This window comes from Symphalangus syndactylus, chromosome 5 (genome assembly GCF_028878055.3).
Source record: "Symphalangus syndactylus isolate Jambi chromosome 5, NHGRI_mSymSyn1-v2.1_pri, whole genome shotgun sequence".
Lineage (NCBI taxonomy): Eukaryota > Metazoa > Chordata > Mammalia > Primates > Hylobatidae > Symphalangus > Symphalangus syndactylus.
Window position 1 is genome coordinate 92,121,716 of NC_072427.2, and position 14,898 is coordinate 92,136,613.

General features: G+C 43.2%; 1 long non-coding RNA gene across 1 annotated transcript; it reads right to left on the bottom strand.

The window, feature by feature from the left end:
- Positions 1-361: 361 nt before the first annotated feature.
- LOC129481841 (uncharacterized) lies at positions 362-2,177 on the bottom strand. Its single transcript, XR_008657531.1, has 2 exons — positions 2,016-2,177; positions 362-572 (listed from the first exon to the last, which is right to left on the bottom strand). It is a non-coding gene; the product is annotated as an uncharacterized lncRNA (long non-coding RNA).
- Positions 2,178-14,898: the final 12,721 nt, after the last annotated feature.

Sequence of the window (14,898 nt, forward strand, 5' to 3'; positions counted from 1 at the left end):
TCCTTATCTGTCAAGTGGAGATAATGCTAGTGCTTATATATAGGGCTGCTGTGAGAATTAAGTGAATAAATATTTATAAGGTGGTTAGAATAGTTCTTGACCTTTAGTTAACGTTGCCTCAATGTTTGTTGATTAATTCTGAAGTCCTTTATCAGCTGTAACACCCTGTGAGTCAATGGTCCTTTTCTCTTGCCTTCGACAATATTATGTAATCAAAATTCTGACCCCAAATGCTGACCTGGGAGAAAATGCCTGATTCGGAATGAGCCAATAGCAGCCCCATTATATTTTCTTTACTTGGCTTTCTGAGCAGCAGTCACATTTAAGGCGTTGCCATCAATAAGGGTGAAACACAGAGGTGTTTGATTTAGCTGATTTTTGTCAGAAACTTTATTCACTGGACACTGGTTGAGTGGCCTCATTTTGGCTGAGGTTTTCATTTGAGGCTTTCTCTGTGTCCACTAGATGGCATATCAGTTTCTTCCATTGTGTTTCTGCTGATTCCTGCTCCTCTTGGGTATAGATCAATGCTCTTGTTCTGGTTTGGGGGAAGGCTGGTGCTGGAGAAGCTTCTAGAAGAAGCATGGAAACAGCCCCATTTAGCCCCAGGGATACAGAGATGTGGGGAGGTGAGACACAAGGCTCAGCCAGCCTGGAATGGTGCAACGGTCCCCTTTACTCCCCGGCCAGTTAAACCTTGGATTGCACCAAAATGACAGGCTGAGGGTCATCAGCTGTGATCCTGCTCCCTTCCTGATGAAAAGAAAAGTGGCTCCAAGGCAATCCTGAGGACACTAAGGCAGTGGGAAGAAAGATAACCTGCCCCCACCACATCATGCTTGGCCTGAGGGGACTGCCAGGTGCCAGCCTCCCAACCACACAAAACCAGGATCCAACCCAGCTCCCTCAGACACAATCAGTGCCTGCCACTTCTTTCCAAGTCTTCTGGTCTCACAGCCTCCTCTGCTGGTGAGAGGTGACAGGAGTTTGTCAAACAGGGTGAATGACATATGTCCAGCATCCACCTGTTGTCTCAGTTATTAATAATGCCTCTTTTACTCTCAAAAGTGGCCCAGTTTGGAGAAGGAAGTGTGTGGTTCATCCTGCACTTAGCATCTTCTGAAATGCTGCAGTTGGGAGGTGGATTCAGTTACCTGGAGTGTGGATGTTGTGGATGTCCCTATGCATGGGAGTGGAAATGGGCAGAGCGGGGCTGCAGCCTGGGGGCTTCTACTAGGTCAGTTGGCAGAATTAGAATCTCTGCTCAGAAAGCCCTTCATGAGCCTGGCTGTGGAAGGGCACAATGCCTGATGCCCTTACCTGCCCTTCTCTGCCTAGCACGAGCCTGTGGGTGCAGCCAGAGGTGGGATGTGCAAGGTAGGCATAGTGGGTGACCTGAGCACTGGTGCTCCAGTGAGTGAGGGGTGGCAGAGCTGGGCATTGTGGGGTGAACAGGAGGTGATGACTTAAATACTATGTGGAATAGAGAAAAGGAAGACATGGAGAAAGACCAAGAGTTTGCAGCCAACTCACTGACTGGCCTTGGGCAAGTTATTTTTTAGAGTCCTTCTTTCATCATGTGTTAAATGATGGTGTTGATAGATTGTGGCAGTGTTTTGGAGGAAAAGGAAGGATAAGGTGTATATCATGTCTTGTGGATTCTATTTCCCAGAACCTTAGTAGGTGTACTGTACAACAGCCTGCATTAATATTATCATATCATTACTATCATAATACCATTAATTTCATTGCATTGCAGGTACTGTGGCTGAACCTGAGCTCCAGACCTTTCAGACCCTGATGGAATTACAGAGGGTGCTTACATAGGGAGCAGCACAAACCAGCTCATATAAGGTGTAATGAGTTAATCATGTAATATGGAGGATGTTACTAATGTAATATGTAATGTGAATTATTGTGACATGTAGTGTGTATCAGTATAATTTGTAGTGTGTTAGTAATGTAATATGGTTCATGCTGCAGTAGTTTGCTGTCTACTAAGATGGAGGACTTACATGGATGTCTGGGGCCATCTCCATCCAAATGAGCCATCCAGGTATGAGCACGCAAAGCAAACATTTCCTCCCAAATGTCCACTTATATTTATTGCTTTCATGAGACAGATGAGGCTTCATGGAGTGAAAAGCTTTAAGCACCTTTTATGGATTCACACAGAGCTCTCTGAAGGATGGGCAATGCGCCTAGAAACCACACAGCAGGGGGAACAAATGAAAGAGAGGCCTCAAGACAGAACTCACCTGGAGGGAAAGAGGAATTGGACAAGCTTCCCCAAGCCCAGCACCCAGGTCTAAGAACTGAAACCAAATGATCTTTTTCCTCACAGCTAGATATAACAGCACATCACCCGTAATTCCAAGTTATCAATGGGTCTTTTAATTAAAGTCTTACCTCTACTCCGCTCTCCTGCTAGACCCAAGCTCCAGGAGGGCAGTGACCCTGTCTTCACCTGCACCTGCACCATCTCCTTCACCCAGCCAGAGCCTGTTACTTGTGGGTGCTGATGAGCATTGAGGAATGGCTCGCTGGGCCGTGTGAGTTGTCAAGCACTGACATCGCTTCACCTGTCTCCCTGGTCAGCCACATGGGCTGTAGTACAGCAGCTGTGGGGGTGACCCCAAAGGACCAGGACCCCACTGGGTAAGCACAGCACAAAGGGGATGTCTGTGGGCCATGAAGCAAGCTGGGGTGAAGAACATGGAGAACTTCCCAGGCAGCCAAGGGGCCTGTGCTGCCCTGGGAGGGAGCTGCCCTTGGGGGAACTGTCAGCTCTTTGAGAAACCAGCGTTGTCTAGATCAGCTGCAGGTGACAACTAGGACTGGAGGTGACCAGGAATATTAGAGTTGGGGACTCCAGAAAGAATGAGCTTCCTTCAACCAGGCATCAGGATGTACATATTAGTATCATGTGTAATGTGCATTAATGCAATGTGTAATGTGTTAATCATATATTCCATATAATTACATTATATGGAATGTGTTATCAATGCAACATGTAACACATAATGTGTAATATTTAATATGTATGAAATATGTATTATGCACATATAATACGTAATATGTTATGGATGTCACGTGTTATGTAATATCAAGGGCATTATGAATGTAATATACAATGTGTATAAATATAAGATGTAATATGTTAATCATGTAATATGGAAGGTGTTACTAATGTGATAGGTAGTGCGCATCATTGTGATATGTAGTATGTATTAGTGTAATTTACAATGTGTTATTAATGTAATTTGTAATGCGCTGTCAATGTAGCATGCAATATGTATTGATGTAATATTTAATGTGTGTTAATATAAGGTGTATTAATGTCATGTGCTAATAACAGAATAGGTAATGTCTATTAATATATTACAAAATGTATATTGCTGTAACATGATGGAGTGTGATATTAACATAATGTGTAATGTAAGCTGGATGTAATTAGAATTAGAATGACTATGAGAACTTGGCCTTGGCCAGATGACCTGTCCTGGCCCAGCTTTTTTCTCAAAGGCCAAGTGGAGACAAAATCACAGGTACAAGGTCTTAGGGAATGACCTGGACTTTCCACAGCCAAAGGGAAAGTCCACAGGAACTAAAGTGGGAACCACCCCCACTACACACACACACACACCACTATATTTTCAAGGAACAATAACTTGTAAGTCACTTTGCTCTATAACTCATATATGAAAATTACTACTAAACGCTTTCAAAATAGTGAATACTTTAAAGGCCCTTTCAAAAGAGTAAACCTTTTAGCTATCTTCTGGGAGCAGAAGGAAGACATAGGTAGCTAACTAGATAGGTGGATCAATAGAGATAGATAGATTGATTGATTTACTATTTATACATCTGTGTACATTTCTGTGTATGTGTCCGGTGTTTTCTTTTCATCAGGGTTTTTTTCAATGTCAGCATTATTGATATTTGAGGGAGGAGAACTCCATGCTGAGGGGAGCTGCCCTGTACATTAGAGGATGTTTAGCAACACCTCCAGCCTGGCCTCCACTCAAGACATTCCAGGAGTGCTTCTCCACCTGTGACAACCAACAATGTCTCCAGACAGTGCTAAAGTAGAGGGCCCCTGCCAAATGCAAAATCACCCCCAGCTGAGAACTCTTGCTCTACATTCTAAGGGGGCCACAGCAACATGTTTAGGAGCACAAATCCTGGAGCTCCATGGCCTTGGTTCAAACTCACACATACTAGCCTGTGACCTTGGGCAAGTTAACCTATCTGTGCCTTGATGTCCTCATATGTAAAATGGGGATGGTAATAGTATATCCATCTCTATGCCTTTGCTCTGAGGACTCAACGTGTTAAGATGTGTGAAGCCTTTGTTACGGACCCTGACACAAAGTAAGGATTTAGCTCTTGTTCTTCTAAATCCCTAAAGCCACAGAATGGAGAAGGAAGCAAAGAGAATTTCGCATCTATAAGCAACCAAGAAGAAAAGTGAGAAGGAGGAAATCTGGACATGTGCTTTGATTCTTAGCCAGCGACTCCTTGTGCCTGGAGAGCTGTAATCTGATGGAGTTCACATGAAATGGCATCTTCTTGAATTAGAACTGGATTTATGAAAACAAAATTATTTCAATAATAAGAGGGTGGTTATCAGTTGATAGATATGCAGTGTTTGGCAAATAGCTAATTTGGGTGATATTGATCCTTCCAATTGTTCTTTATAATTAGTAGCATGAGGTTAATCCCAGCTTTGTTTTCCCCAGACCCTCTTCCTCCTGCAGGTACAAGGTCTGCTATTTCCCCCTGTTGTTAAGATCCATGGAAAGGAACCAGGCTCCGGGGCAGAAAGTCTTCACTATTCCACTCTCACTGGAAAACGGAAAAATCCTGATAACATAGGAGTGTGGTTCAGTTTTAGAATCATGGCTTCTTTTTTTTTCTCTCATTGTTGCACTCTTGTGACCTTACAAGGGTCTATCACAGCATTTGGTGAACTCGGAGTAGCAAGGAAAGTATCCAAAAGCCAATGAGGGTGCCCGGAGGGGCACAGAACACGGGCCTCTGTGAGGTCCAGTCAGTGCCGATGCAATTTAACGGGCTCCAACCCAGTGTGTGTCTGAGGAGGAGAGAGCGGCACTACAGCCATCTGGCTTCAGGGAGGGTGAGGGGGCAGGGGTGGAACAGATTGCTTTCTAACTTGGAGCTTTTGCTTTCCAGCCAGCCCAAAATTATAACACTCTGATGATAAGAGCAAGCAGCATGTTCCAGGCTTGGTGTGTGTGTGTGTGTGTGTGTGTGTATGCATTTAAAATAATCCAAGTTCCCCAACCACCCTCTTAATGGTACCACTAAAGTGGTAAGAGGCTTGATTTTTCCTCGAATATACATTTCCTGGGAAGAATGAAGAACTCTGCAAAGGTCAGTGTCACCATCTGGACTCCAACTGACTTGGCAAGTAAAATATACAAAGAATGCGGGTCTTTACTACAATCGATTGCTTTTGGCATGCAGATGAAAATGAATAAGAAGGCGCCAAATTTTATAATTGCTGGTAAATCTGTGGATGATCAACGCTGAAACCTTTGTGACTCCTTTCTTTCCATTTATCACCATTTGTCATATTCTGCTTCCCATGTTTTTGGAACGATGACCAGATGGAAAGCAGACTGCAGCCATCAGGCAGGTGAAAAACAGATGGCCCAGGAGGGAAAGAAACCAGAAAGCAGGCAGGCAAGGTGGCCCGGCCTAAGGACCAGCCAGGCCATTTCAGGTGCCCGGGCCCAGGTGGACTCCAGAGACTGTCCCAACACTGTCAGAGCCTTGACTTTGTCCCCAGCATCACTATCAATGCTAGGGCACAGGTTGCCTTTATTTATCCAGGGAGAAGTGTGAGACAGCATGATGAGAAAGGCAGGCTTAGAGGTCGAGTGTGCTTCTGAATTCTATCTTCTTGGTTGTGGCTGAGTAAAGGTGGATGTGCCTGTTCTAAAACCTCTGAACCATAAGAACAGTAAGTGCTTTATATTCCTGTTCATCTGCATTTACTGATTCTCTATGGTTTTTTGTACATTACAAAGAAAGGGAGTCTTCTGTGTCTCCTCTCTTCAGCCACTCACGAATCCCTTAACAATAAGTGTGAAAGTGCACACACATGCATAACAAGGCTAAAGCTGAATTCGAACTTCACGCTTCTCAGTATTAGAAGTTGATCCCAGAGCTCCTTGGAAGGAGGGGCTACAGCCCAGATGTTCCCACAGTAAACTTCGGGTACTTGATGAAGTCTTCTGGATAAGATGCCATTATTTATTATCTCTCATCAGGAAGAACTGACTCTGATAAAACCAAATTAGGACACTGTCTCTGGGAGGAAATAGTTCTTATTTTTTTTAAATATTAGTTCTGGGGGTACACGTGCAGATTTGTTATATGGATATGATGCTAAGGTTTTGGCTTCAATTGAACATGTCACCCAGGGAGTAAACATAGTACTCAATTGGTAGTTTATCAGTCCTTACTCTCCTCCCTCCCTCCCTGTGTTTGGAGTCCCCAGTGTCTGTTCTTCCTGTCATATCAATGGGTGCCCAATGTTTAGCTCTCATTTATAAGTAAGAACATGTGGTATTTGGTTTTCTGTTTCTGCACTAATTCACTTAGGAGAATGGCCTCCAGCTGCACCCATGTTGGTGCAAAGGACATAATTTTCTTTTTTTATGGCTGCATAGTATTCCATGGTGTATTGTACCACATTTTCTTTATCCAATCCACCATTGATGGGCATCTGGGTTTATTCTATGTCTTTGCTATTGTGAATAGTGCTGCAATAAACATGTAAATGCATGCAAAGCTGAAGCCCAGTTTATTCTTTTATGCCAGGTTTCCTCTTCTCTTTATTGAGCAGCCTCACTGATGTTGAACAGAGCAGCTCAAAAATAGTCCCATTTCACCCAATGAATAAAATGTTTTTCTTTATGTCATTTCCTTCTGTCCTGGGTAGGGCAAGAAATGTTCTCAGGTCGTCAACAATCGAGGGATCATAGGTTCTTCATCTTGGAGAGCACGATTGGCATGGATCAGATAAAAGACAAGAGGAAGACGGAAAGGAGAAATAGAAGCAGACCAAAGACAAAAAGGAACAGGAGGAAGAATCAGAAAGCGGGGGCCCAGAGGCTGCTGTGGGGTCACAGAGACAAAGGGGGTTGTTCCTCATACCTTCTCTTTGCAGGGAATACCTGGGAGTCTGAAAACCTTTGTTCAAATAGTAACTCTGTCATATATCTTTTTTACATGATTTTTGATAGTTATTCAGTCTCTCTGAACCTCACAGCATTATTATTATTATTATTATTTTTACCACACAGCATTATTGGGAAAAGGGGTATGCCATGAAAGTCCCAAGAAGGAGACAGGTATCCTATACTTGTTGAATTTGCAGCTAACAGCTATTGAAATGGCCACCGGTACCATTAGATACTGTCCACGATTACCATGTTCTAAAATGGCCCCTAACCCCAGGAAAGGTACAAACATAAACTTCAAAATTGAATTTAAATAATATGGCCCTTTGCACTTAAAGATGACTCTATTTTTAAAAATTCTTAGAGCAATATTTTAAATTTAGGGTTTATATCTCATTGAAAATTTGTAAACTATGCCAAACTATGGCAATAAAACTGTCGTAAAAGAAGAAATCATCACATAGTTGAGTTTAAAAAAAGAGAAGCAGGAGGAAGAAGAGAAGAAAAAGACAGAGATGAAGAAGAAGGAGAAGGAGGAAGAGCAGGAGTAGAAGGAGAAGTTGGAGGAGGTGGAGGATGAGAAGAGAAAGAGGAAGGAGGAGGAAAAGGAGGAGGACGACGAGGAGGAGAACAATAATAATAACTGTAGCAATCAGTCTTGGGCTAATTATTTTGCCCTCAATGCATTAAATCTAGAGAGAACTGTGCAAAAATGCCCCAAAGAGGAAGGTTATTTGAGAGGTAAAGAGCCAGCTAAGAAACAGATAATCTACTTTCTTCCATTTCCTCATTGCTACTCTTCAGGAAAGCACTGTCTGCATGACGAGGGAGAGAGGCTGAAGAGGATGGGTGAGCAGGGCATCATGTCTACGAAATGAACCCATGTAGGCCCAGTCCACATGATAGCCCAGTGTTTTCCAGTGGGTGCCCCAGTAAAACATAAATCCTTTAAGGAGTTCTCTGAGAAAAGATTCTGGACAAATGTATTTGGGAAATGCCACAAACCATGTTCCTCTTTTACAGAGTTCCAGTGCTCATTAGCACATCAAAGGCTCTGGTAAGTTCTGGGTTTGTTTGTTATCCCTGAGGAGCTAGGATTCCCTGGTCACCTTTTGGGAATCACTGGACTGACAACAACAGTATATAAAGTTAACACATCCCATTTGTACACCACTGTAGAGTTTACAAAAAGTGTTCACCTATTATAAGTTTATTTAATCTTCCTTCCAATACAGTGAAAGAGATTTTATGATGACTTCACTTTCCATTTAACAAATAACAAATCTGAAGTCCAAATGTTTAGGATGGCCAGGCACAGTAGCTCATGCCTATAATCCCATCACTTCGGGAGGCCAAGGTGGATGGATCACTTAAGCCCAGGAGTTTGAGACCAGCGTGGGCAATATGGCAAAGACCCACCTCCAAAAAAAAGAAAATTAGCTTGGCATGGTGGGGTGCCCCTGTAGTCCCAGCTACTTGGGAGGCTGATGTGTGAGGATCATCTGAGCTCAGGGAGGTCGAGGCTGCAGTGATCTATGATCTTGCCACTGCAATCCAGCCTGGGTGACAGAGTGAGATCCTGTCTCAAAAATAAATACATAAATAAAAGTTTAGGTAACTTGTCAATATCACTCAGTGAGTAGGAAAGCTAATGTTAAGGCCCCAGCGTCCTAACACTTTTTCTTGTTAGAAGAATATTAAGAGGTTAATTCAGGGTGTTGAAAATGCTCTTTTCCTGAGGGGTCCGTTTACTCTTTCATTCATCTGCTCAGGACACATTTGTTCTTGGATGCGTAGGAACCTGGGATAGGCTCTGAGTCTCCAGAGGCTATAAAAGATAATCTGGTTTCTCAATGAGAAATGCCTCGTAAGTGTTAGGTGACTAGACTTGGGTTCTTCTTTTAAAGTCTTATTTAACTAACTTTCCCATATTTATGATTTAGCCATGATAATGCATTGTAAATATGAACTTTTGCGTAGTACATGTAAGAGCAACTCAAGAAATACATATTTTGTTATATTAAATTGCAGGTACCATATACTTCAAGAACGACATACAATTTACTTAAATTGAGTACAAATTATTTGCATTTACTGACTTCATGCCAGGGTCAAGGCTAGCTGTATATGCCAGGTGAACTCACTCAGTCTTAACAACAATCCCACCAGAAAAGTTTAGTAATTCGGTTTTGTAGATGAGAGAACTCAGGCTGGGAGGGAGGATGCTATCACTCGTCTAAGATGACAGTTACTAAGTAGAAGAGAGGGATCTGATCCAAGACTGCCTAATTTTAAATCCAGAGCTCTCCAAATCCCACCATGCAGTCCTACCAGGATAAGCTGTGTAATTTGTGGAGCCCAGGACAAAATGAAAATGCAGGACCCTTGTTTACACAGTATTAAGAGTTTCAGGATGGTCAGCTGGGTGCGGTGGCTCATACCTGTAATCCCAGCACTTTGGGAGGCCGAGGCAGGCGGATCACTTGAGGTCAGGAGTTTGAGACCAGCCTGAGGCACATGGCAAAACCCCGTCTCTACTAAAAATACTAAAACTAGCCAGGCGTGATGATGCAGGCCTGCAGTCCCAGCAACTCGAGAGGCTGAGGCAGGAGAATCGCTTGAACCCAGGAGGCAGAGGTTGCAGTGAGCCAAGATTGCACCACTGCACTCAGCCTGGGCGACAGAATGAGACTCTATCTCAAAAAACAAAAAAAGAAAAAAGAATTTCAGGATGGTGCCATCAGGGCATTAAACCAAGTGCAAAGCTCTTCTGAGCATGGGCCCCTGTGCAGTGGCAAAAGTCGCACACTGATGAAGCCTGCCCTGCATCCCACCAGTCCACACACCAAACATGAGTTCCTTTCCTTGGGAGGGTAGGTGAGTCTTTCTAAAAGATTCACCTTACAGGTACGTTCCAGAAGACAAGTTCTTTAGTGTTCACTCACAATTTTGTCAAATCTATGATTTCTTCTCAATGAGAAGTAACTTTGAGCATTGGGTAGATGCCAGGAAAGACATTTCCTCACAGTACAGCCCTAGAAGAAGGCATCCAATGGGCCACTTCCCCAAGCTGCTGAGTGGTTTTGGGGGAGGATTTGCTTTTCTGTTTCTGCTGATAGGTGAGGGTCTTGGCCAGCGAAATATAACCCTGTTGGTTTTATTGCTTGGAAATCAGAGAATGTAGAGCAAAGGGAAGATGAATTGAGTCCATGGTTCATCTAGAAGTGGTTTCCAGAAACAGAAATGGACACAGGATGTCCGAAAACAGATTTCCAATGTTGCTCTCCATTCCACTTCCTGATAAACTCATTGGAATTTTCTTGTTTAAATCTGACAAAACTCACCTTGTGTTTCAGTGGAGATTTCCTGGGGAGGTCATTCAATGTAGAAACAGTGCCAGCAGCACAAAGTGCCATGTCCTTTGTGCCTTTGTGTCTTTGTTCCTTCAATGCCACAGAAAGGCTCCATGACACCGTCTTGCAAACAGATCCCCCCACACCACCACTGCCAACCTGCACCCTCTTGGATCCATGGAACTGTTGATTCTTGACATTGAGATACCATGTAGCAACTGCATTGCCTGCAGCTCTAAGCCCTGTTGGCACACAAACTGGGAGGTCACCGATCACAGGAATCCACTCCTGCAGGTGTCCCAGACACCATGTACAATTCTGGTACATGAAGAGTTTCGGGATGAACAGTTCTGATCATCTGGGGCTTTATTGTTGCATTGGATTTTTTTTATAAAAATAATTCCTTTCAGTGATTCTAGAAAATGTCAACTTGCTGTGAAGAAGGACATGCAGAGCCATCCTTACATGTATTTCCAGTGTCAGTGGAGGTACAATTATTATCTTCTAGAGCAATTGTTCTTAAATTTTAGGAAATGTAAAACCGCCTCAAAGTAGTTGCATATTTCTGAGATGTACATCAAGATAGTCTAATTCCAGAGCTCTGAGCTAGGGCTCAAAACCTGGGAGTTTGACAAACATCTCTAGTAATTCTCGAGCAGGTGATGCCTGGCATATTGGTTTAATCAATGCCCAAGAAAGCCTACAGGCTCTTGGATGCACCCTCATTGGCCAGTGTACATTTTTCCCCTCTGGGAAACAGCTTTCATACCTTGGCTGTATTCTGTGTTCCGGGAAAAGCAGTTCAATTCATCACACCTCACCCTGTATTCCAGTTCTTTCTCACCTGCTATGGGTTCTGGGAAGCCCGTGGCATCTCATGCTTCCTAGGATCTAGTTACTTTCAAAACAATAAGGGTTAATTCTGATAGGAAATTCTGCATGGTTTCCTAGATATCTCAGGGACATTGCACTCTCTCTTTCCTCTCATGAGCCAGGTTTAAAAGGCTATGAAAAGATATGACTCTAGATGGAAAAATCTGATCCAGACGTGGTTGGCTCAAAAAGTCAGAAACATTTTACATTAAGGACGCTTCTTTCTTCTACATAACTCTTCTTCCTCTTCCACACAACTAAGGATATTGTCTATTTTTCCAGGAACTGGAGGATATAGAAGAAAGAGGACTGAAAGCAAATGGGGCTGAATAGAAAAAAATATTTTGAAGTATGAGTTCATAATAGCTGGAGTTGGTGAGTCACAGGGAGGAGCTAAGAAAAGTTTCTTCATCTGACATGTAAGTGTAACCACCTTCCCAAGCAGAAATAGCACCATCTGCATCAACCATTCCCAAACTTTGCTCCAAGAAAATTAAATGAGTTACAGGATTTACATTGCAGGGCAGTGGACGGAGTCCCCGAAATTCAATGCTTGTTTTCCATGTAGTTGGTGCCCCCTAGTGGCCAAGAGGACCTCCCCTCGTCTTGGAGGCCCCTGCAATCAGATCTGTCCCTTGAATTATGTTGAGTCCTTAGTTGCTTGTGAGATGACCAGGGACTGAAGACCGAGGTTGGGAATGAAAGCAACTTCACTGACTTGGGGGCATACTGTGTGCTTAGCATTTCCCATGGATTGTCTCATTAAATCCTTCAAAATCCATGATAGGGTTACAATTAGGACCCCATTCTACTGTTCAGTAGTTGAAGTGCAGTTAAGTTCCTTGTCTAAGCAACCTGAGGGGAAGGACCGCAGAAAGATCCTGGGGTCATGGGCTCTCAGCACATGGCAAGAAGGAAAGGGAGAGAAGCTGCACCTTGCATTCCTCTGGGGGTGCCTCTATGCCAAGTCAGCCCTGCTGCACGGTGTTTCCCATTTGCCGAAGGCTCCTGATGCATCTCCAACCCTTTCTTGGGATGAGCTGCAGGTGGCACCAGGAAACCTACGGTGTAGAGAGCCCTCAGGACTGAGTTTTTCCAAGGATAATTACTCTGGCAGCATTTGTTTTTTGTGCCTGACAATTTGATTCAAAAAGAGTTGTTTTTCTCTCTTCATATAAAACCAAAAACACTGCACCCATAAGGAGACTTCTCTGTTTTTTTCTCCCCACTTTTCTAGTCACATACAATGACCTATTGTTCAGACCCTTACAGGAGCCCCCTTTATGGTCTATGTCTATGTCTATATGGAAATTGCTTTTCACACTAAAACTAGACTTGCACCAAGTCTATCCTGTAGGTAGTGGAGGTCACTTGTTTAATTTGAATTGTTGATTGACAATTAGAGCACACTGGGAATTTTAGATAAGATCCTTCACCCAATCCATCCTGATGCAAGGGTGAAGGCCACAGTGTCTCATTCAATAACATAGAAACCGGAGGGGCTTAAATGGTGAGAATTACATCCAAATGATAGATGATTTGTGTAAAACCCTAGGGTTTTTCCTAGAGTCATATTAAACGTACTGCCAGAAAAATATTTAATGTCAGAAAGAAAATGCTGGAAATGAGCTGGCTTCACTCTATTTGAATGAGGCAGGCATGCTTGAGGATGAGGACATCTTGGTCCTTGCTGCATTAAGTTCGGCCTGGATGGTGCCAAGGAAAAATGGCTGAGACCAGGATGGTGGAGGTCACTACAAAGCTGATCTGCAGGCATCTCCTGCCCAAGAGTCCCCCTGAGCAACCATAAGATACAGGGCCCTGCCTTGGGCAGCTATAGAGAAATCACACTCACCCACAGAGCTCCTGCTGCTTTCAGCAGCACAAGATGTAGCAGTAGTGAGAACTGTCTTCAGAAAGGTGCTGACCTCTCATGTCACAGGGCAACTGGCTTGAAAAGCCATACCTTGGCTTCAAAGGAGGCCAAGCATATAATTTTAAGGAGGTAATGAGAGGTGTTTTGAACTCTGTGTTTTAGACAGGCAAATCTGCACATGAAAGATTTGTCTTTCATTCAGTTACATTTGTTGAAAGCCCAGTGGCTGTTGGAACATTTAAGGACCAAGCTCATCCTGTAACTAAACAGCATGTACAGAATGAGGTCAGAAGAAGGGGTCAGACATTGGGTCTTAGATTACTAAGAATCCCAAACTGCAGATGATCTGGCTGATGGACCAAACATCAGACCCAAATCCTTACGAGTACATATCACTAAACCGCAAATAGCACCAGTCTTAAAGACAAGACAAATCATCGGGAAGAAATCAATGAAACCCACCACAACCACTAATGGATTCATTAGAAGGAACCCAAACTCAAAACTCTGTGTTTTCTAAATCACCGAACACGGAATAAAATCGCATCACCACAGCAGTCCTAGAACTGAGCTGGGCAGCAGTGTGACCTCACTTGGAGAAAGTTCCCAGGGTACAGGAGATCAGCATATTTTGCCTGAGAGATCCTCAAGCTCAGTAAGACATTATTAGAGCACAGTAGCTGAGTATGCACAAGAACTGCATTCATTACAGAGGACTACCCTTTCTCTTTAAGTTAACAGAATTACCCCCCCAAAGCTCTATGCACTGGGGATGTAAGAACTCCAGTTTGCTGTAATGTTTTTTAACAAGATTTGTGTGAGTCTCAGTGTGTGTGTGCATGTATGTGTGTGCCTTTTCTTTATAGGACTATTCTACCTCCTCCTTAGCATCTTTCATCTTTTCCCCTGAGCTTGCATCTATATTTCTCTGGATTGCTCAGACCCCAACCACCCCTAAAAATTTCACAGTTTCTATAAAACCCCATCCTCTAAGAAGCTTAAAGAATTTTGATTGCTTGCAAACAAACAAACAAACAAAAAAGCACACAGTGGAAGACTCATATTCCCCTACTTTACAGAAAGTAAGAAAAGGTGAAGCATCAATTACCTTCTCATTGAGTCCTTCACCACGCTGTACAGCTATCCCTCCTCTGAAGACGCTGCTTGGTCATTACCTCACTGGGCTGGCAATCCAGCAATCCCATAGGGAGGCATGCTTCAACGTACCATGAAATGGGCTGATGCACCAGGAGCACAAGCCTAAGGGGTTCCCAGAGTAATAGAAATTGAAATCAAAGGATTCTATACCATTGGTGAGGATTCACAAGAGAACACGGTCATTCTAATGACACTATGATGTCTTAATGGGATACTTCAGCCATTCCTTTAAGCTTAAGTCCAGTCTCAACTTCAATCCTCTTAATCCTAGAAGCATTTCCCAACTACTATCCTCCCACCAATGTCCCAGTTTTCTTAAAATCATATAGAGCAGAACACTTTGTGGAAATCCAGAAGAGACAGATTATTACCCTATAGCTGAAAAAATTACTGTAATTTCTTACAGCCTGTTTTGGTAGACAGT